A 2,500-nucleotide genomic window follows, 5' to 3' on the forward strand; every position below is an offset into this window, starting at 1 on the left:
CAGGATCAACCAGGTAGCATTCCTCAACGACGCCGCGCGCCGCATGAGCCCGGCGCGCCCTTTCGGGCACGGTCGGGTCCAAGGCAAGCGCGGCAGTCATTCGCAAGGAGCATTCGTTTTGGGCAGATAGAAGCCGGTGAAGGCCCCATGCCCACTGCGTCTACCGTATCCGAGAATTCGAGGCGCCGCTCACGGACCACGCCATCGCACGACGAAGCGAGGGAAGGCGTGGGACGCGAGAGCGTCTTTTGGGTTCACCCCGCGCATGGGATGCGAGGGGCGAAAGGCGACCGTTTGCACGTGCACAATGCCTAGGCAGTAGGTATGCAGCACAGGAAGTTCCGACGTCCGACCAGCCTAGATTGCGCTTCATCCGTCACCGAGTTGGCATGCGAGTTAGGACGTCGCTGCTCGAAGCAGGGATCCAACCTAACCACACATGCCCAATACCACTCATGCGCCGTACGTGAATAGCTCCGGAAATGCACGCCCGACATCCACCCCGCCGCCCGACATTAGATGTCGTGCGACGACGCCGATGCCTTCTTTGCAAGGCCAATGCTACACCCGCCGTTGCGCGCCGCCCAAGGGAGTTGAGAATTTAATCACTGCAAAGATTGTTGGAGGAAGACCAAGGTTCACACAGGGGAACCGCCCACGCCCGGTCCATCATAGCGTCTGGCCGTACATGGCCTTACGTGCCCCGTGCGTGCGACGCCTAGAGTTAGCCGTAACAGGAGCTCTAGAACTCGCCACTCGCCCGAAAGCACTGCCGTTTCCACACCAAACGCTATAATAAAACCGATCTTGAGAAGTTCCCTCGGCGGCGCACGTTCGCCCCGCAGACGTCGCTGGCATGTTTTTGTAAGCGCCCAACGGCGTAGCACGGACGAGCCATGCATGCCATCAAGCTCCCACGCAGCACGCCTACTAAGCCCACAGGACGCCCATGGCATCCGCCTTGTAACGCCTCGGTCGCCCCGCAGACGTCGTCGACATGTTTTTGCAAGCGCCCAACGGCGTAGCACGGACGAGCCATGCATGCCATCAAGCGCCCACGCAGCACGCCTACTAAGCCCACAGGACGCCCTTGACGTCCGCCTGCTTTCGCCTCAGTTGCCCCGCAGACGTCGCTGGCATGTTTTTGTTGACGCCCAACGGCGTAGCACGGACGAGCCATGCATGCCGTCAAGCGCCCACGCAGCACACCTACTAAGCCCACAGGACGCCCATGACGTCCGCCTGCCACCGCCTCAAACGCCCCACAGACGTCGCGGGCGTGTTTTTGTAAACGCCCAACGGCGTAGCACGGACGAGCCATGCATGCCGTCAAGCGCCCACGCAGCACGCCTACTAAGCCCACAGGACGCCCTCGACGTCCGCCTGCCTTCGCTTCAGTTGCCCCGCAAACGTCGCTAGCATGTTTTTGTAGACGCCCAACGACGTAGCACGGACGAGCCATGCATGCCATCAAGCGCCCACGCAGCACGCCTACTAAGCCCACAGGACGCCCTCGGCGTCCGCCTGCCGTTGCCCACTCGACCCGTCGACGTCGCCAACGTGTTTTTGTAAACGCCCAACGGCGTAGCACGGACAAGCCATGCATGCCATCAAGCGCCCACGCAGCACGCCTGCTAAGCCCACGGGACGCCTATGCCGTCTGCCTGCCTGCGCCTCAGTCTGCCTCCAACACCTCTACCCCCCTTATATATGCTTAAAAAAGTTTTGCCCATGTGACAGGAGTAGACATGGATTTTCCAGAGAATCATAATGAAAATGTACAACCCAAATATGCGCGGTCTAAGGTACAAACACACATCAGCCTTCATAATTGACTTTAATATGTATAAAAAAATATTTTTCAACAATTTTTTTTAATTTTTATTTTTTTCGAAAATTCCGAAAAATTAGTAATAAATTAATAAAAAATAGGGAAAATATCGAAAAAATATGAAATCAACTCCGAAAATTCACAAATAAATATGTGAACCTTAAAATATAAAATTTAATAAATTTTAATTTTTAAAAAGAGACGTAAAAATTAAAAAGCGTAAAAATAAATTATAAAATAATGATTAAAAGTCGGAAAAATATGGAAATGCTCGAAAACACTTCTCAACATGTCAAATTAATGATAAGATGCATATTTGCACAAACAAAAGATGTTTCAATATCGTACGAACCGTAAAAGTAACGAAAATGATGCGAAAGAGCCACGTTAGGCGGAAACGTTTGAGAATAGATAATGGAAAGTAGATGAATATGTTTGTTATGCATGGAGGTTGTTTCAAAATCCTTTGATTTATGTACGCCATGAACATCCGCATGTTTTGTTTGGAACTCGATGAATGTTGCGCAAGCCACGACCGATGCGGGCAGGCCACGGCCGACCGTTGTGTGCAGGCACGTCCGACGACGGCCGACCGTTTGTGCTGTCCAAGGGCTATGATGGCATGCCACGCCCGACGACGGCCGACCGTCTATGCTGTCAAAGGGCGAA

Source organism: Solanum lycopersicum, chromosome 2 (assembly GCF_036512215.1).
Source record: "Solanum lycopersicum chromosome 2, SLM_r2.1".
Classification (NCBI taxonomy): domain Eukaryota; kingdom Viridiplantae; phylum Streptophyta; class Magnoliopsida; order Solanales; family Solanaceae; genus Solanum; species Solanum lycopersicum.